General features: G+C 45.2%; 1 protein-coding gene across 2 annotated transcripts in view; it reads left to right on the forward strand.

The window, feature by feature from the left end:
• The window catches only part of LOC134540767 (uncharacterized), a 119606-nt gene extending 116226 nt beyond the window's left edge, over positions 1–3380 (forward strand). For both annotated transcript variants that reach the window (XR_010076500.1, XR_010076501.1), the window contains one exon: positions 3291–3380. The gene's annotated coding sequence lies outside the window, so the exon portion shown is untranslated. The remainder of the gene's footprint in view (positions 1–3290) is intronic.
• The last annotated feature ends 17565 nt before the right edge of the window (positions 3381–20945 follow it).

Raw genomic sequence — 20945 nt, forward strand, 5'->3', positions numbered from 1 at the left:
GGGGGGTTCGGTGCGCGCTTGGCTGCTCGGAGTGCGTTGCTGGAGGGGTGGGGGTGGCTAGACCTGGTTTAGCTGGCGCGTCCCGTTACCCCGCGCTAGCGCGTCCAGTGACGCGCACCCGAAGTTCCTTTTTTTTTCTTTTCTTTGCGAGTTATGCCGTTCTCGCCCGCATTTTCCTGGCGATTTGCGATGTGCGTCTCCCGCAGCTGAATTTTTGCTAGATTTTTCCGGTTTCTAATGTAGTAATTTTTGGAAAATTGGTCCGAAATTTGGTCGCAACACTAGTTGGGCGCCATTTTGACACCGTTCCGGCTGCCTCCCCGTCAAAGCTATCAAGTTTTTGTGGAATGGGTCTCGGGGTTTGGGTTCGGCCAAGTGGCAGAAGGCAGGGACATGTCCGTATAGGTGATCCTTGGGCTGTTTAGGCCACCCAAGACGCCTTACACTACAAATGATACACTCCGCTACGTGAAGTGTGGTTTTTATTACACATCAACCTCTACATGGTGCTATCCATCCCCTGGCCGCGACTGTTCGGGGTAAGAGAGCTCTGCGCGTGTACGGCTGTTCGGCGATGACCCCGCTTACAATGGAGAGGGGGGGGGGGAGTTTTGAGCGAACAGTACGTGGCGGACGTTGCTGCTAAGACCTGCGCGGTGATGCTTGGTGATGCACGGCCAGTGGTGTTGTAACTCACGATCTAGATGCGGTTGCGGAATTGGCGCGAAGGTGGCCTCTCAACGTTGCGCGAAGACGACCAGTCTCTTCGAGCTCCCGGTGGATACTGACTCGCTCGTGTAGCACAGCGCTACAGCAGGCCTGCCAATTGTGCGCCAGAAGCGCAGCGCGCGGGAAACAGACGCCGCCAAGTTTAGGACCTATTCGCACGTTGAACAATTGAATTAACAAATACAAACATTTGATGAAATATACATTACATAGTTTATGTCTGTGAGAGAAAACATGTGCCCTTGAATGCTATAGTCCGGCGGAAGCACATTGCCACACCCGGCGGAGTGCTTCCGCCGAGGTGGCCGGTAGTGGTGCTAGCTGCGGGTCGTTCGGTGCACTCACACTCGTTGCACCATGTTGCACGCGCGGGCGTGTTCGTGGCACACGGCTTTGAGAGGCGTCGGAGAGGCATCGCGGCCTGTGCGACTAAGAGGCGCACTATCGGCTGGCGTCAAGGTTTATTTAATAAAAACTATGGCTGACACATTAATAACAAAAAAAAAGTCAAACTGCCCTTTTGACAATAAATAAACAAATATGTCTTGGAAATAAATAAACAATAATTTGACCCTATTCTTCGTATGAGTTATTAACTTTCAGAATAAAAATTATTAATGTTTTCAAACACCTTGAACCATCCGCCAGCTAAATTAACGAAAGGAATTAAACATTTCTGGACACCAAACTGTCTGCACTCCTGGAAAGAAACAGAAAGTTAAGCCATCCTAACACGATTAAAATTACACCTGCATGCTTTGTTTTGTTCGAGCAGAAGCCCTAGATGAAAAATTAATTATGAATTCGCTATTACTTACAACACCTTCTTGGAACGGCAGCACGCCGCTAGCAGCCAGGGAGGCTCCGACAGTCCCCAAACACCTCACGGAGAAGAAACCACCCCTAGCTCACCCTGGGTGGCACATTTATTAATTCTCACCCACATTGAGAAAGATCTACGTGGATGCGAAACGCGGCCAAACGACGCTCTTCCCTCTCCACGCCCGTGCCAGACTGGTATTCCTTCCGCCAGACTGCGACACAGACACCAGCGCGACAGGCGAGCGCGCCTGCGCAGGAACAGCAACGCAGCGAAAACAAACCAGGCCGGCCAACGTTCCCGAAAATTCCCGGCCGAGGTGTCGTGACCCACCTGCTCTCAGCTGGCCAGGCATCGAGCTGCAATCACGCCACCCTTCCCAGAACAACCGAGAATGTTCGCAACCTACCGCGCCGCGAAGAAAAAAACAACAACACCCGAGTGCCGCAAGAAAGCATCAGGCACTCAAGCGGGCTCAAAATCACCGCTGCACAAAATCAAGTTCAATAATCTTTCACTTAAAATTCTACAGCGTGACAATATTGGCCGGTCCGGGGACTGGATTCAGGCTGAATAGCTGGGAGCCGACTGTCATCTTATATTGGGAAATGATGCCGGCCATCTTGGAAGACCTAGACCTTTGACCTTGGCCTTAACATTTTACATTATATCTCTGAATTTTGACCTAGAACTTTGACCTTGGCCCTGGTGGCCATCCAGGATCCATCTTGGATGCTGCCATTTTAAATTCCATATCTGCTATTTTGTTTTTAGAACTTTGTGAATTTGTTTTCTAGAACTTTTTGCCATTATAAATGATGACATCATTGCAGTTTTCGTTACGGCCACCATCTTAAAAATCCATAATTTTTATGCTAGAATATCAAGAAAAAATTGTAAATTCTTACGAGACTAGGTGGCTACGAAGTTATGGGACTACAGGACTACAAGATTGCAAGGCTTCAACTGGATACGAGGCTAAAAGTCTACAAGGCTACGAGACTACATAGTTACAAGTCTACGAGGATACATGGCTCTTAACTGTCTTTGACTCCATTCAGCTGCAAGAGTTCATTTACATGCAAAAGATCTTGTAAGTAGTCCCGATTCTTGCCAACAGATCTCGCCACATGTTGTGTTGAGGTATAAATTATATATTTATTTTATGTGGGATGCAGGATAATCACTAATGATGGCAAGAGAAAGAAGGCTTCGCTAGACATCAAGGAGAAGGAAGTTTGTCTTGCATGATAGTGCTTCTCAGATGTCTCAAAGCAGATATTTAGACTGAGTAATGGATGTTGTTTGTTTGAATTCCATCTGATAAAAATATTTTTAGTGATAATTTGGTAACGAAAATTCACAATTTTAATATAACACTGAATAAAATGGATGACAAATTAAGTAAAAATAAAATTGTGTGCAGAGATCAATTTTTCAGAAATAACCAGAGACAATCGGAAAACATGAGCAGTAGTCTTGACAGAAATAACGAGCACACGAAGAAACCCATAAAAAAAATATTTACAGTAATTATCAGTAGCACACGGAAAAAACCAATGCATGTTTTCCTTAATATCAGAAAATCACTGAAAAAAACCAATAAAGCAAAAAATTAAAAATTAAAAATATATTTTAAAATCGAATTTAATAGTCACCAAAACATATTCTGCCATCTTGTGAACTTCACCTTTGTTGAGCAAGAAAAGAGTTTTGTTATTTTTTAATTACCTGTTCACAGTCCTGTCCGTTGTGTTGGCGAGCGACGCCACCCGCCAGGTGTCAACAATATCCGCACCCGCAGCAGTGGGGGCTCACTAGCCGTCACCCCATACACCCAGGGCCGATGGGGGTGGCCCACCTCAGAAGTTCACAACCGGCGCTGTCACTGTCCGCAGCCACCGGGCCCGACCAAGCACCATCCCCCAAACCAGGGATCAGTGGGGCTGCTCGCTTCTCCCATTTGCGGCCAGCCCCGGCGAGCGATGCCTCCTAATAGGCATCGACACCATCCCCCTCACCACAGCACCTGCAGGGCTCATCCAGCCTCCACCCGGTCCACCCGGGACCGATGGAGGCAGCCTGCTTCACCTGTTCATGACCCACACTGGGTCGCCGGCGAGCGACGGTGCCCACCAGGCATCAGCACCGTCACTGCCCTCATCTGCCGGGCCCAAAAGGGTAAACCTCCACCTGGGCCTATCAGTGCTGGAATCCGGGGCGCTGATCCGGGCGACCTTTAGCAGCACTAGTGGACACACACACCCATGTCGCGACCCATCTCATCCCCAAGGCGGACCTGGTGCCGTAGGTTGGCACCGTATAGTTGGCCACTACTGGAACCAGAATCCTCACGACCGGGCATAACCAAGTAACAATCTGCATGAGGGATTATCTGAGCAGAACCAGTGCCCTTGTTGTGTGGGACCTTCGCGACGAGCTCATATTGGGGCTTTCCTGACTGATGCAGGAGGATGCTAGTGGGGACCAGGTGCCGCCGAACTGTATACGGGCTTAACCACGCCTCACCCCCTTCTCGAGGCGAATACCCCCCCCCCCCCACCTAGCTAACCACTGACACGATGTTCCCCCGGGGTGTTTTGCATTGTTGGGTCAAGTCCTGAAGCAACAGCCCCAAGTGTTCACCACATTAACATCACTTAAATACTTAAACAGATTATGCTAGCTTGTCAACTTCTCATTGTTGAGCCAAGATAGAGTTCTAGTACAAACCAGAATTTAATGTATTTTTTTGTATTTTTTTCAATTTAGATTTTTTATTAAATTATTTTATTTATTATATATTTTTTTCTGTTAAATTATGATATCAAAGAAAAATGTGTTGGTTTTCTCCATGTGCTCCTGATTATTCTTGTCAATACATTTGCACCTGATAATTCTTGTCAATATGGCGATGGTTTTATCCGTGTGCTCCTGATTATTCCTGTGGTTTCTTCAAGTGCTTCTGTCTATTCTGAGAAACAGCTCTCTGCATGAAGGATTTTTTTACCTAATGAGTCATGACAAGCCTTCTGTCTTCATCCCACCTGCCAACCAACAACCCCATAGCATCAAATCTAGCAGTTCTCTACACCACACAGCGAGCAGACCCTGCTTCATGAGCAGAGACCATGCCCACTTTGACCACCCTAGTAGACCACCCAGACATGCAGCGCGATGTGGGCCGCATGCAGGGAGTGTGCCTTACAACATCAGCGCAAACTGGACAGGGCCCTACAGAGTAATGCACCAGGTGACAAGGACACCTGGCAGATCATCCTGAGGTGGATCAGACCCAGAGGGAGGTCAGGAGGCTATTCTACCATTCGGGCATAGCACACGATGTGCGACTGCGTGTGCGATTGCCAACCCTGTCAGCAGCACAAGGCCTGTCGAGCGAATGGGTTTGAACAGTAGTGCCCCTGGTGGCCAGAGAAGCCATTCTTTAAAGTAGCCCTAGACACCATGGACACCTACCCTCGCAAGCGGTTCCTTGTTGTGATCACGGATGTGTTCATGCGATGTTCGGAAGCGCGTTTGCTGTATCCAATATAGCCGCCCTTCTTGATGAGGTCTTTCCCTTTTATGGGTATACAAGGACGCTACTTACCGATAACAGGACGCAGTTCGTGGGAAGGTGCTGGAAGGCGGAGTGTCGCCGTTGGGACATAGCATCACACCATCCTGACATACCACCCCAGGGCGAACCCGACAGAGCATCGCAACCAGGACACAAAGCTCCAGTTACGCCTCCGCCTGGGGGAAGATCACTCGAAATGAGATGTTCACCTCCCCAAGCTGCTCTATTGCCTGCGGCGGCGAACCAATGCCACCACAGGCCACTCGCCCACAGAGTTGCTCCACGGTAAAAAAATCTCGCTCTGCCGGGCGAATTCAGTATCATCGAAGCAGTTGGGGTGGTTTCACGCCCCCTGTCATCGACTTTAGGGAAGAGGTATGGTGACAACAAGCCCAGTTCCTGGTCAAATGTACCCTACAGTAAACAAATCCCCCACCATCACTGGATCCCCAGCAGATGGTGTATGCTTGGTGCCACCGAGTATTTAATCAAATGCAAATAAACTAGAGGTAAGAAAACTTATAGTTAAAGATGGAGAATTTGTACGTATTTCTATATAATATAAAGAACAATTCCTAAATGGGAATACATATAACTGGCGAAACTAAATATTTTGTGTTGGTAAAATTTGTAATTACCACCCGAAATGTTATAACATGGAAGATTTACGAGGTTTGGCGATACATGGAGGATTCTACAAGTAAGAAATTCAGCCTACTAAGTACCCAAACGAATATTTGGTGGAGCAAGTGATATGTTGGAAAGACGATCTCTTGTTTGTGAAGGGGCTAGGATTTGATGAATATGAACAAGAAATTGGATGAAACTACTGCTGTTATATAAATTATAATGTAGTGTCCTCAGTTGTAATATTTTATGTTAATAAATTCAAGTATAAAATAAATAATAATTTGTATTTATTCCTGTACTATTTCAACCTTTTCACTAGTTACAGGGCCGGGATGCTCGTCGAATGGACTTAAAATGGTATTAGGAGGCTGGTGATGTGTGGAGAAAGGACTAAGTGGCACAGCTATTAGGGCTGGGAATGTTAAAGGAAGGGGATATGTATACTAACATTAAAGAACATGTGTCAGAGGAGCGCGGCTTGGGACACATGTACAGGACTGGAATAGAAAGGTGCAGAGGTGTGGATAGGGTTGAATCATTCCACCCTTAGGACAAAGATGTAAAGTTGGTGGGGGGTGACGCTGACATCAGATGTAGGTAGCATTCATAGTGGTAAACATAGCAAGTAAGATGTGTCATGCCTGCTGACTAGACTGTTGAGGAGTAGTCCAATGCAAGCTGGGAGGAGTTTTCCAGATGCTTTGACAAAAACCTAGTGCGCACATATTTAGTGCAATATGAGATAAAACTTTTGGATAAATTCCCAGTCAGATGTCATTCTTATCAAATATTAGACCCCAAGATGCAAGTAATGTGTGAACACATGCAAAATCTGTTGGACAAAGATGTGATTGGACCATCCAACTCCAGCTTTGCTTCTCCTGCATTTTTGGTGCCGAAAGGTCGAGGTTAATGTCACAGGGTAGTTGTGGATTATAGAAAGGTCAACCGCCATATAGAGATGGAGATGATGCCCTTACCAGATTTAAATTCAGCTATTCATTGTTTTAACAAAGCCAAATTTTTTAATGTTTTGACCTCAATTCAGAATATCATCACATACCACTTACACCTGAGTCAAAACCCATCACCAGGTTTTGCTTACCATGGAATTTGTACCAATACAAGATTTTTTTGTGGATTATGTGTTGAATCAATGAATTTTTTTAAATTGTGTACTTAAAAAAATTGTGGATTTTTGGACTATAAGGTTTATAACAACACCATTAGGAAATATAAACACATCCTTACACATGTTGGCATACTTTAGGAACTGACACTCCATGACGACATCCATAAAATATAATCAAGTTGGTAGTCTCCACTAAACAAGATTGCTGCCTCCAGCAGACGATGCTTGTACATATATTTTTAATTTTTCTCGATTTTTTCGATAATAAATATATTTTCAAAACGGTGGAATCACGAAAATTGCAACGCAAAGGAGACTGGTGTCATCGCGGCTTTTATTAAGAAATAAATAATAATTTTTATCAAATTTTTATATTTTTTTCCCTAATGTTCTAAGTTAATATTTGAGGATTTTCAAGATAGCAGACATGACGTCATAATTCAAAATGACAGAATATTCTAGAAAACAAAATGGCAGAATGTTCTAGAAAACTAAATGGCAGAATCCAAGATGGCAACCATAAGTGATGTAATCCAAGATGGCCGCCGGGGTTATAGTTCAAGGTAACCCAAAATGGCTGCCGGAAGTGACGTAATCCAAGATGGCTGCCACGAATCCCTGAATCCCGACCCCTCACCCCCTGCCCCAGGACCTACACCTGTAGGGTAGGTGATATGGTTTTGTGCAGAGCACACAAACAAAGCAAGGCGATCGATAAGCAATCAGCAAAGCTTGCTTATCGTTGGAGTGGTCCTTGGCAAATCCAATGCTTTTCGAAACCAGTAATGGTCTCATTAGCCGTCCCTATTCCTGGTGCCTATGTTACACGTGTACACATTTCCTACATGAAGAAAGTGCACTCTAACATCAAATAGGTACCTTCTTATTCGCTCATATCCAAGGAGTTTTGTACAAAACTTCTCAAAATGTAGTGTAGACGACATAAAAAAAATTCTTAGGTCCTAATTATAAGTACTAAAAAAAACATGATTTTAGTTTATAAGAGTGCTAGCACTAAGATGTTTACACTACGATGTTTTATTTTAAGATGTTTAGTTTTAAGTGGTGCCACTTAGTTATTAAGTTGTTTTGTAAAGCCTTGAATGTAATCCTTTATATGGAGTAGTTTGGCTAGGATATTTGTGTAGAGTATAAGTAGCTACTTTACCTTATTTCACTTGTACTTCATCTCTCCAGTTCAGTCGCTTACCCTGACTCCGCCTTTCAGAAGGGTGGTATGTGCCGCAACTTTGGGATCATCGGCACCGATTTATTTTTGGGCTGAAATTTAATTTTCAAATTTAATTTTGACGGATAATTCATGTCTTGACATAAACTTAGTTAGCATATTGTTCTCTCCCATTAAATCTTTTTCCACCGGGTTCCTCGAGAGGTTCCCAGCGCCTAAACTGAGAGTTTGCAAACCCTTCGCGGCGCAAGCTGCTAGACTCATTTTCTTGTAACTTTTTATAACTTCGTGCTCCTTAGTGCACTGGCCACCTGGGACCGTCACTACACTGTCAAAACATTTCGCAGAGTTAAATATATAAAGGTTTAGTAATTTTAAATTTTTGTGTTGTGATTATGAAACAAAAAAATCTAGTTATATTGGTGTAATTTTACACAAATGTTTTTAGAAAACCAAATAGTGCTACAGAATTGGCAAAAATATACACACATAGACATCTTTTATTACAATAACTATCACGTTAAATTACATACACATATGGTTGTATATTTGGAATTACACTTACTTAATCGGTGTCCTGTTTATTTTTGGTGATTACACTGTCAGAGTATTTACACTTACCAAGGAACTGAGAAAAAAACCATGTATTTTGCAATTTATATTGAAAAAACGCCATCTAATTTAAATTAGGTTACGAGAGGTTACGAGTGGTAATCCCATTACATTAGTGTGCACGTTGGATGGTAGTTTAATATGCTAGACTAACAATAATGGATTCTCTGCTAAATCACTTATATTAATAAAAGTGTATATTAATGAATTACAATTAAAATGATGAAAACAAAATTATCTTAAGTACACGTTGTTTATTAACATTAACAGCTACAAGCTATAAAACAATTTATAGTTTTGGAAGTAGTACAAATAAAAACGTTGTTGATTTGTATTGTAAATTTACGCAAAGATGCAATGAAATTAACTGGCAGTAGTGATAAATATACACATACTTGTATAGCTTAATTTTTCATCATAAAGTATATATACATGAACTGCTATGAAATATTTATCAAAACAATGCAATCTTAACGTTACACATTTCATACTATTTTTACTTGAGCACAGAAGTAAAAATAAACCAACACGTAGGTGTAAAATGACACTAATATATGGAAACTCTGATGCATAATACATATTGTGTAAAACTACAAAAACATTTTACAGCGTAGATAGGGCCTACACTGCTCTAAATGTAAACTAATGATTCAATTCATACCAACATCATTCAAAGTAGATGATTAAATTTTTTGATTTATGACATCTTAGCTCTTTGTATACGGCATTTGGTTGGAATAATTTCGTGAATGCGGCGGAAGTAAAGGAACGGAAATGAGTAACAAACGGTGCTGTTATCTATGGCGGATGGTGGGAACCGAAGCTAACAAAGCCAAAGGTAAACTTTATAGTTGTTTAATGAATTTTTAGCAATATGGGGAGTATTATTTATGAATTTCCATGTCGTAAATCAGCCCAAATCCGGGTTTTAGTATTTTTTGCAAATATTTTTCACTTATATCGGTGCAGTTTCATTTTACAGTTTAAAATTTTTCACTGTAAATGAAATGATTCAAAAGCCGACGTAGCTGCTCCGGCAGCGAATTCTAGTGGCGGGTGCGAAAATTAAATGTGATTCGCGCCCAGAAATGTTGAAAACACAATTTGCGTACATTATTGAAGCTCGCCTCTATTTTAAAGAATTTCACGTTTAATTTCTTACCGAATTTCAATTATAACTGCTTTTTCAACACGAGAACACATGAATTTGCTCATTACAGAGGTTAGATGTTACACTCTCCGGCGAGTACTGAAAAAATGGCCAAGTTTTTTCTTAAAAATTGATTTTGACTCGTAAGACAACATTAATGTTACTTTCTAAATCTGATTGATGTGACTTGTAAGACTTTTATGGCAGAGGAAACGATTTTACATTTGTTTGAAGAAAAAAAAGGTGCAAACCAGTAAGTTTTACACTTTCAGGTTGGTGTCCAAGTTTATTTGAATCCGTTCATCCAAGATCGTTGGGATTCGCACGCGTCTATCTCGTGTGTTTAAAGTTATAAATGGGATACATAATGATTAAATAAAAAGTAGTGCCTCAAATTTGAAGATATCGGAACATCGGTGAACGTTTATGTTCAAATACAAACTTTTATGTTGCTCTTTGGATATCATTAGCGTTTGAATATAATAGTTGATCCTTTAAAGACACTACTTAATATAAAAATATGGTACATATCTATTTTTATGGTATTTATAGTTACGTCTTTAAATATTCTAATTTGTGTGTATTGTATATTGAAAGCATTTATGTAAATATATATCGCAATTTTAAAAGCCAAAGATGGTTATTGGGGAAAAAAGAGGTCAACCTGACATTCTTCATTAACGAACCCAACCCTAGGTGTATATTAAAATATTATTAATGCATTTGATTATTCTTCATTATATCAATACACGATGACACAAATTACACTATATTTAATAAATGGTGCAAATATATGTTTGGCCTAGATCCTGAGCCCGAGGAATTCTATAACAAACTAGATCCTGTTGTCGTGAGGGTAAATAACTAAATGCCTTTGGTTTATGCTGTGTGGTTACAAGTGTCAGAATCGTCAGTGGCAGATTTCAGAGAAAACTAAGGAATTATGGGAACTATGTTTAATCTGGGAGTGAAATCTGCATAGTAACAGTGCCCCAAATAGTAAAATTAGCACACACTTTCGAGATAAGTGTTTAACCTTACATTACCAACGCAAAGAACCCCCTTTGAACCTCAGACAATATATTGAGAACATTGTTTTACTCCTGTAGTTTGATAGACCGTTGATTACTTACGAGTGTTCGATGATCGGACAATGCCCTGAATAACAAACCTTGAAATCGTGTCAGGAACATTTCGGATAACACTTCTTACCGATAAGATTCCGGCCTCCATTATCTTTTGTATTAATGTTTAAAATTTTCGGTTGTTTGTCTCAAAGTAACACTGATAAATAGACAGTATTTTTTTTTTGTAAATGGAACAGAAATTTCCATGGAAAATTACAGATATTTGTACATTTATATATTTACATGAAAACAATATTGTATCTCTACAGAATAGTGTTCACAGTAATACTGGGTACGGATTCTTAACCGGAGATTTCTGTTTTGTGTTTTCCTCGTACCTCCAGTAGTTAAAGTTTTTTGTAAACCATTCCCTGAATAGCTTTACAGTATTAACTGCGCACATTAATAAGTATAATAAAACTAATTAAATTCCATATATTGAATATTAGATTATCTTTCCGTCGTTTAAAAAAATTTCTTGAATTGAAAATCAGTTAAATATTAAATTGTGCGCCAATTGTCGTTAGAATTACTCAGTATCACCTCGAAAAACGTATGTCATGTATATGCAAAAATAACCATAGCCATGTGTTGTATAAAGTTACAATATCATTCTTGTTGTATTACAAACTATTTCTTGGCAACTGGATTCCATGGGAATATTTTGTAAGAAATACAGAACATATTTTTCTGTGTACATTCAATACAATTAAGTGCGAGAGATAGGAACTAAAATACTTTATGCTAGCTTCAACAGTTTTTAAGTAATAACTATTTTGAATCGTTTATTTTTTTAATTGGACCTTATTGAAGCATCTTTATTATATACAAGCAGTGCCCGCGACTTTGTCCGCGTGGACTTTGTTGGGGGGTATTGTGACTTTCTGAGATAATATGGTAGATGCACAGTTTTAGGTTATTCTCAAATCACTCATAACCAATGGCATATTAAAGTACTTCTGCGTAAACTATATTTTTATTTTTGTCTTCCGGCAGAAGTAGAAATTTATTTTCTCCCGAACCAGATCTTGACAGAGCAACATATAGTTGCCCGTGCCAAAAACACTCTTGGCGTAAATCTATTCCTACGTACTTAAACGTTTGTCCCTGGCCCTTATTAATTGTTACCGCAAACGACACCTTCACCGGAAATTGAATTCGCTTAAAGTGAAAAGGCAAATCCGTTGGTATCAGGTATGCGAGGTATCAGCACTGTTCGCCCTACTGCTGGACCAGTCAATACAGTAGCACCAATCACGTTATCGCGAAGGAATTTTACTTGGAGACTGGTTCCGTTGCACAAATTTGGTGGTTTAAGATTCCTTAGCAGCACAATTGGACAGCCAGTTTTTAATTTGAGTGAATGTGAGGGAAGGCCACTCGGATTTAAAGAATTTAAAAATTATTGTGGATAATGTACCGCATCTTCTTGATCCATTACTTTATCAATGGACCTGTAGTTCACTCTATCTCCTGGAAGTTTACCCAGTATCATGTTATTGATGTCGTCAACGCTACTGTTTCTAGCTGCCAATATTGCCATTTGACACATCCACTGGTAGTCTTTGTTTTCTATATGGACTACATCTGGGTACACTTTAGAGATTAGGTCTTCAATGCTAGTCATACATGCGCGTGCAATACCTAATACTTATTTGGCTACAACACAAATACTTACATTTTAAATATCGCGATATCTTCTGAATGAAACGTCCGAATTGAATAATTCAAAAAGTTCTAGAATTCGTCTTGAATATGCAGGAATTTATTTTGATAAGTATTAATACCAAGGTACACAATAAAGAGTTTTTGAAGCGACGGCATTTTAATTATTTAAAAAAATAAAAGAAAACACTAATTGTGAGATAACTACAATAGTTAGACATATGGTTACGCGATATTTTTTGAAGACAATTATATGTTCTGCAAAGTGGTAGTACATTGTTTTGTTCTATAATCAATAGGTTTCGCAGCGCACGCCGTGTAAGGATTTTTTCGGGTCATTTCTTTACATTTTGGGTTACCTTAGTGGACTTTTAGTAAGGATCTCTAATGTTATTGATAATATAATATAGACTATAGCCTTCCTCGATAAATGTACTATCCAACACTGAAATAATTTTTTAAATCGGAACAGTGGTTCCTGAGATAAGCGCGTTCAAACAAACAAACAAACAAACAAACTCTTCAGCTTTATAATTAGTATAGATTAATACAAGAGAGAGTTTGTCTGTCTGTAGTTCGCGTAGCACGGAAAAAATGAGGCCCAGAGCAGAGAAATTGTCCAGGGAAAACTTGCACCTCAAAGCATTTTTTTTATAAATTATATTTTTTGTAAGGTAATTCTTTTTATTGAGTATTCAATTTATATTAAAGTTTTTTAATTTTTTTTTCAAAATATAAATTATTTTCATTACGTTAAAGCTTCGCATCATAAACACATTTAATTGCTTATTTTATTTTAATACTTTACGTTAAAATACAGTTTGATAAGTTACACAGAACAATTAATTTCTCGCGTGAACAATGTTCCTCAAAGTTTTATACATAGGCCACTTTCAAAATAAAATACAATTTTTTTTTTAATTATAAAGCTCTGCATCTCAAATACAAGTTCCTTTCTTTATTTTAATTTCTAATTTCAAAATATAACTGGATACTCAATATAAGAAAATTACCTTAATTTATTTTCGGGACTTTTGACAGCATTTACCATATAAGCTCCTGGCAACTGCTATTGAATTGTTAATGCTTCATTCAATTTCAGATCCTAATAAAGTATTTCTGTATTTCTTGTCTTTTCCATCATATTGCGACAGTATTGGTTAAATAAATGTGAATATTAAGAGTAGTATGTAAATAGGAGTCCTGGGACAGGCTTCACACTGTGGAGCCAGGCTGTGGAGCTGGAGCCGGGTCAATGACCGATTGCTCTGACGTCACGGCGGCCATATTGGATGACCGTGACCTTCACATTGACCTTTGACCTTCAAATTTGCCAAATTTAGCCCAAATTTGCCCAAAATTCCTGAAAATTCGCCAAAATTTTAATTTTTAAAATCCCGCCAAAAAAATCTCAAAATTTTTGATAAAATAAAAATTTCTATTTTTGAGGGGAAAATTCCCGTTTCAAGGTAAAATTTACCGTTTTTAGTCCTAAAAAATCCTAGCGGCTAGAAATGTCCATATTGAGGCTTAAGCATCTATGTCTACAGCCTCCGATAAGCCTCTGATGTCATCATGGAATATGTCATCCTGGATTATGACGTCACCGTTGCAATTTACGTTACGGCCGCCATCTTTAAAATCTTTATTTATTAACTAATTTTAATGAAAAAATTTTAAAATTTATGAAAAATTCAATTAATAATTTTAATAAAAAATATTTTAAAAACATACATTTACGGCATGGAGCTAGGTGTCCTCGGTTCGAAAACAGTGAGGGCAAAAAAATGGCGAGTGATACTTCCCTCATGGTAGATGCAGACAGACCGACCCCCACCATTTTTTTCATAGCATACATATCATCAGGTAGTATAACATCATGTCTGCCATCTTGAAAATCCATAATTTTAATGATAGACATTCGGGAAAAAATCGTAAATGCATCAAATAAATTGGCAATAAAAAATATACTGATTTATTCGATTGATTCCCGTCCTTGGTTCGATCCCTGGGCGATGCAAAATATCTTAATTTCATGTAAAAAATAATAATTTTAATAAATAATGATCAGAGTCATAAAAGAAGCATAGTTCCCAAATCAACCATCATCCTATAAGCCATTACGGCCACCATCTTGGAATCATGTAATTATTTAGCTAGAAATTCGGGAAAAATTCCAAAATTCACCGAAAAAATCACATATTACTTTATATATTGAATCTATACTTGGTTCGATCTATGGACGAAGCTGAAAATAAATTTAATTTAAATACCAGAAAAGTGTCAGGTTCGAGGAATAAAACAGTGCAAGTTCTTTTACAAACATATTTACTACATAACTTCTATTCTACTACAGGATCACTTGCGAAAGTTAACAATCTTATAAACATTTAGCACTGCTTAGGCGTGAAATTACTAATTATTAGCTCCAATCGGTTTATACTAGACAGAGACCAACCAGAACCTTTGCTGACATAGTCCTCCTCTTCTTGACAGAATTTCTGGATACCGTGTTTAACAGTTTGCTTCACATCTTCAGAACTGTAAATTACTGCAGCCGATGTCTTGAATGCACACTTCTTCACTTTTTCAACGAACGGTTATGGCTTTCCATATATTCAGTCCAACCACAAGTTATATTTCTAAGGTCCGTTTGTTGCTACATAATCAGTAGGCTGATTTATTATGTTCTCTCTGATATCGTCAAGAAAATTGCAAATGTCTTTCGACTCACTAAGCGTATTTAAATAATAGTAGTCTTTCAATGTTCCACGACATGCAGACTGCGCCAAGTAGAAGCCATTATCATTCACCTGTAAAGCACCGATCACAGTCTAAGGTTTAGTTCTGACGTCCCTCGGCTTTAGGTCCCTGATTCCCCGTTTACGTGATTGTCCTGTTAAGCCTGTACTGCTCTCGTCGGTGAGGTGTGGGTCCAGGCCAACGTGGCCGGGACCGGGTAATGCTGGACCTGGAGGGAGAGTTAGGTGAGGAGGGATAGTGGTAGGCTGTTCCAAGGATAACTCGGCGTTGACGATTTCACGAGCCTCGTTTATTGACATTTTAGAACCTGCCGCAGCCTGGCGGAACCGTCGCGGAACAAGCGCCCTTCCCGCGAAGACCCGGACTCCCGCAAGACCGTACTGTCCGTAAACACGTCCCGACACAGATTGGGAATTTTCCCACGTAATACTGATCCCGATTAAGGTTACTCCACGAAGAAGCGCAACACGTGCGCGGCCCGTTACGTAACATTTCGTAAACACGACGAAGGTTCAGTGACCCGTTATTGCGCGTTCGCGTTCTGTAACTCTCGACTGGTAACGTAACTCGAAAAACTCGTAAACTCAGTTAGATGAACGACTCGCGAAGGCAGCTCGGCTGCCGCGACAATCCGTGAACTTAAACATACGACTGGCCACGAGCTCGGGGTACGCGCCTCGCGAGCAGCGCGGAGCTGCGTACACATCTGTCTCTGCTCGAGCCCTCAACACGACTGCCCTTCCCCGCCCGCCAGCGGGCCGGAGCCCGCGGGCTGCGGGGGAGGGGAGGAGAAATCGGCCGGCGTGGGAGAGGTCCCGCCCCGCGACGCGCCAGGCTGCAATTACATACTAGCACGGCGAACACTTGAGAAAATCACAGAATATTAACACAACTAAACGAAACATTAATCAAAAGCAAATTTACAGAATTAATAAATTACGATTACTTTGTTTACATACTTGTTGAGGCCCGTGACCATTTGGGAAAAATATACAAACACAGAATTATCTATTGCACAAAATAAGCCACTGGCATGCTAGGGCACACACGGGTGCGTCCCTGGCCGATGCACTACACTGATGGTTCACTGGGGAAACAGACTCCCTCAGGCCCACGTCGGTGGCCAGGTACGGCCTCTGCATCTGGGAGGGTACGACGACTGTCGTCACATGCCCCTCCTCTCCCGAGGCCGTCCTGGCCCCAGACGCCGACCTAGACCGGCAGCTGCGTCCGCGTATGGCCACGTGTCTGGTCGTCGGAGTCCGTCACATCATTCCGTATGGGTCGGGCAAACTGGGGCAGGAGCTGCATCACGCTGCAGCGTAGCCCCCCGTCGGCTGTCTGTCGTACATCTCGTGGCTTGTACTGACCCCCCCACTCGTAGTCCCGGAGGTAGTGAGGGGCCGTTTTCTCATGCGTGGACCGGCGCAACGCCGGTCCCCTCCCCGCGTAAGCGGTCGTCAACTGCTCCCCGGAAGGCAAGTCCAGGACCACCTGCTGGGCCCTGTGACATCGCCCTCCCCACTGAGGAGCCGGACCGTTACCCCATCTGTCACGTCCTTGCACACTTCCTTCCTCGTCACCCGCCATTCCCAGGAGTGGACGCATCTCCGTCCATGTCTCCGTCCATGTCCCTGTCGACGTCCCTGATTCAACTCCGGTGGCGTCACCACAGGGTCACCGAGGTCGACCAGTACTCCTACAGCGACTTTGTCATTGGCCCTATCCTGGGTCATTGGTCCACTACCGTCGTGGCCGCCCCCGTGCATCCCGTCCCGTGTGTCGTCGTCCTCGACAACGTCCCTGCTTACCACCCTCTGTGACCTGGGGTGGGCGTGTCCCCGTCGATGTCCCAGGTCCGGCTCCGGTGGTGACACCCCGGGGTCGCCGAGGTCAGCCAGTACTCCTTCGGTGACGTCATCATCGGCTCCATCACCAACCACTGGTCCGTTGTCGTCGTGGTCGTCCTCGTCGTGCGGATCGTCGATCAGTCGGATGTCGTCTCTGTGTACTTTAGTCGTCCGTCCGTCGGCGCGATGCACGAGGTACGAGGTGGTCCCCAGTCTGTCCACTACCTCCTGTGGTCCTGACCACTTAGGAGCCAGACTGGCGCAAAAGCCCCCCTCGCCAGACGACAGGTGGTGACACCTGACAAACACCTGCTGGCCAGGCTCCAATCGTCCTGGGGGCTGGTGCGTCTGCGGTGTGCGCCGGGCAAGGTAGTCAGCTTGGCGAAGTCGGGCGTCTTCGCGCCGATCGTCCGCGGTCATGTCGTGCGAGTCGGGGGGTGTGCGCGCTTCCCCGGGCAGGGCGAGGTTTCGGCCCTGCACCAGTTCAGCGGGGGAATGGCCCATGACCACGTTCAGCGGGGGAATGGCCCGTGACCACGTTCGTCCGACGGCGCAGGCAAAACAGCAGCGTCGGCAGGTGCAGGTCCCACTTGGTGTGGTCCTCGTCCAACCAGATGCGCAGCTGAGTTTTAATGTCCTGATTCTGCCTCTCAGTTGGATTCACGTGCGGATGGTAGGTGGGCGTCGTGTGATGCTCCACCCCCCATCCCGCGCAGGACATTCGCCAGCTTCTCCTCGTGAACTGCACCCCGTTGTCCGTCAGCAGGACCGCGGGGTACCCGTATCGCGGGAAGAACTCGCGCTCGAGCAGGGCAACCACGGTGCCAGCCTTCACGTTTGGTACTGCGAACGCCTCCGCCCAGCGGGTGAAGACGTCCATGACCACGATAATGAAACGCCGATCACGGGACGTGCGAGGATACGGCCCCATAATATCTACCGCCACAGTGTGGAAGGGATCCCGGGGCCGACGTGGGACCTGTTGCTCCCTGCCGTCGGGTCGCCTGGACTTCCGCTCCTGGCAACGCAGGCAGGCCTGCACGTAGCGTCTCACTTCAGCCGCGTCGCCAGGCCAGTGGAATGTCCGTCTGACCTCACGCAGCGTCTGCTCCGCACCCGGGTGTCCCACCATGGGGTGGTCATGCAGGTAGCCCATGACCCAGCGCCTAGCCTCGGGCGGCACGTGGGTCTGCCACCTGCTCGTCCTGTGAGCCCCCCTGGTCTGGAGCACCCCGTTCAGACTTCGGCAGCCCGGCACCACCCCTCCCCCGCACTCCGTCAGTCGAGTCTGGGTGTCGGGGTCCCGGAGCCACGCAGCGTGGACCCACGTGAGCAGTTCAGTCATCGTTTCTGGTCGCGCGTCAGGCGCAGGGGCAGTGGAGCTTGTCAGCGCATACAACGCACATGGTCGCGGCACCGAGTCCTCTACCCCGCGTTCACGCTCAGGGAGGAGCACTTCCTCCCAGCCCTGGTCGTCGCGGAACTCATTCTCAGGATCCGGATTCCGGGACAACTCGTCGGCCAGCTGATTTTCACGTCCAGGAATGTGTTCGACCGTGAACGAGAATTCCTGGATCAGCATGGCCCACCGAGTGAACTTAGACTTCCGGCCCTGAGTGGAGTCTAACCAGCGGAGGCATTGGCTGTCGGTTCTCAGCGTGAATGAGCGTCCCTCGATGTGGTGACGGTACCTCTGCAAGGCCCAGACCACCGCAAGGCACTCCTGCTCATTCACATGATACCTCCGCTCAGCCTGCCCAAACCTGGCGCTGGCGTACTCGATCACGCGCCTCACGCCCCGGTCATCCATCTGGTACAGTACCGCACCCATCCCCTCCTGACTCGCGTCCGTCTGGATGAAGATGGGGCGGCTGGGCACCAGGCGTGAGAGCGTGTGACAGTTCCTGAACCGGTGCTTTACCTGTCGCAAGGCCTCGTCCGCGGCGGGAGTCCACCGGAACTTAGTCTTTGGCGACAGTAGGTCCGTCATCGGGGCCGTCACCGTGGCGAAATTGGGGACAAAGGACCGCAGCCAGTTGAGCAGCCCCAGCAGCTTCTGGAGCTGCTTCCTGGTCTTCGGTGCCCCCTTTCCCTCGATCAGCTCCAACTGCTCAGGTCGGGGGCGGCACCCCTCCGCCGTCACAATGTGTCCCAGGAACTCGATCTCAGTGGCCCCAATATGACATTTCTTTGGGGCACATGTCAGTCCGTGGTTGGCCATACGTTCTAGCACCAGTGCCAGATGATGCGCGTGCTCCTCCCACGTCCTGGACCAGATGATAACGTCGTCCAGATAGGCACTGGCGAATTCGCCAATGTACCCATCCAGAACACGTACCATCAGGGCCTGGAACGTGGCAGGGGCATCCATGATACCAAACGGCATGGCGCAGAACTGGTATCGCCGGCTGTCTGGTGCTGTAAATGCCGTCTTAGGGCGGTCTTCCAGGCATACCGGCACCTGCCAGTAGCCCGATTTCAAGTCAAGTGTCAAGAAGATAGTCGCGTCCCCCAGTCCGGCTAGAGCATCCGTGATGTTGATCTGCGGGGGCGGGGCGGGAATGGTCAGTTTGTTTACCGCCTTGAAGTTCACGCAAAAGCGTAAACTACCGTCTTTCTTGGTGGCCAGCACCACCCGCGAGTTGTACGGGGAGGTGCTGGGTTCAACCACCCTGTCACATAACATCTCGTCAATTTGAGTCTGTATGGCCCCCCATTATCGGATGCCAAATCCGTATACCTTCTCAAAGGGGGGGCGGTGCGGTACCATCGGTATCCGGTGCTCAGTCACGTTCGTCCGTCGTAGCCGGTCCGCGGCCGCAAATACCTGTGCCTGGGAGGCAAGGACATTGTTGATGACGTCGACGTACTCCTCGGGGACACCATGCTGAAGATCCTCCAGGCGGATGACTGACTGAGGGGAACTGGGGGGAACCTGGTGCACGCCGTACACCGTCCAGCGCCCCCGGGTGCCGAAGTGCATCCGCCCAGCTCGTACTTTCACAGTGGTGTCGACCTCGTACAGCCACAGGACTCCCAGGATCAGTCCCTCGCGGAGCTCGGAGACCACCCAAACCTCGATGTGGCTAACGTGACCAACGATGCTCGATGTTACCTGAGTGATGCCCCCTGCTGCGACGACGGCGTCCCTGGTGGCCAGCTGCACCAGCTCCCTCCGCGGGGTCACCGCCTCCGCTCTCACCAGGTGGGCCGCGATGTAGGATCGGCTTGCGGCGGTGTCCACCAGGGCCAGCATCTCCCGTCCGTTAGTGTGGACGGGAATTCGCAGCAGCTCCTGCTCCTCGGGGCCGACCTGCCCCAGCTGTGCCGCCGTCTGTACCCCACCGCCCCCGGCCTCCTGGCCGTCCGGGCGTAGGGAACTCGCGGCGAGGTCCGCGGCTCGTCCTGGCGTTGACGTGTTGACGTGACGGTGGTCCACCTTGTCGACGGCAGGTCGACGAGGCGGCTGGTCCGGCCCCGGAAAAAACTCCGTCGGGGCCGCTGTGGTCATGGCGGCATTCAGTTGTCCCTGGGGTTGTCCCAGCATGGAAACTACTGGCGGGATGCCTATGCTGACGCTCTGGTTGCCCACCTCGCCGACGGCATGTCGACGAGGCGGCTGGTCCGGCCCTGGTAAAACTGGCTTCATTGCCGCGGTGGTTGTGATGGCATCCAGCTGTCCCTGAGGTTGTCCCGGC

This window comes from Bacillus rossius, chromosome 17, assembly GCF_032445375.1.
Source record: "Bacillus rossius redtenbacheri isolate Brsri chromosome 17, Brsri_v3, whole genome shotgun sequence".
Taxonomy (NCBI): domain Eukaryota; kingdom Metazoa; phylum Arthropoda; class Insecta; order Phasmatodea; family Bacillidae; genus Bacillus; species Bacillus rossius.